At 28.1% G+C, this 698-nt stretch overlaps 1 protein-coding gene across 1 annotated transcript in view; it reads left to right on the plus strand.

Moving 5' to 3' along the window:
* The window catches only part of LOC119596096 (coiled-coil domain-containing protein 102A-like), a 19,527-nt gene extending 19,137 nt beyond the window's left edge, over positions 1-390 (plus strand). The window contains exon 10 of the mRNA XM_037945235.1: positions 1-390. This exon is cut by the window's left edge and continues 2,117 nt beyond it. The gene's annotated coding sequence lies outside the window, so the exon portion shown is untranslated.
* Positions 391-698: the final 308 nt, after the last annotated feature.

Genomic DNA, 698 nt, shown 5'->3' on the forward strand with positions numbered 1-698 from the left:
ATTTTTTTTTTTTTTCTTCTTCTTTTTAAGAATTATACACAAAATCTCTCTTTTCTAGTACTAGACATAACTAGCACTCTCTCTAACGTGAAATTTCATAGAATTGTAAAAGATAAAATTATGTATTGCATTAATACAACCCCCTCATCCAAAGCAATAGTAATAGAAGTACTTGATAGAAATTATTTTAGCAAATTTTGCCAGCTGATTAGAAAATAGTTACAGTGCAAAAGCCATCCAAACCATGACCCGTATTGGTTAGATTTCAGAAGTCCCTCCCTGGATTTTTTATGTTTAGAAAATGGAGATCAGTTTATATGAAAAAATTCATCCTCATGATTGGTGATTTCTTGTAAATTTCCAGTGCTCATTGAGGTCTTGAGGAGCTGAAACTAGTTCTATATATATATATATATATATATATATATATATATATATATATATATATATATATATATATATATATATATATATATATATATATATATATATATATGTCAATTCAATATAATATATGATTGAAGAAGAGTTCCATGTGCTAGTGCATTTATATGACAGGTATTGTCAAAGCGTGCACAGAAGATGAACCGAAATTGATTTTATTATAGGTCGCTGCGTCACAGTAGGGTTTATGCCACATTTTGTTTTGATTAGTGATGTGATATGTTAAGCGTTATGTCAAGTACCACAAAGTTTGA

Source organism: Penaeus monodon, chromosome 37 (genome assembly GCF_015228065.2).
Source record: "Penaeus monodon isolate SGIC_2016 chromosome 37, NSTDA_Pmon_1, whole genome shotgun sequence".
Lineage (NCBI taxonomy): Eukaryota > Metazoa > Arthropoda > Malacostraca > Decapoda > Penaeidae > Penaeus > Penaeus monodon.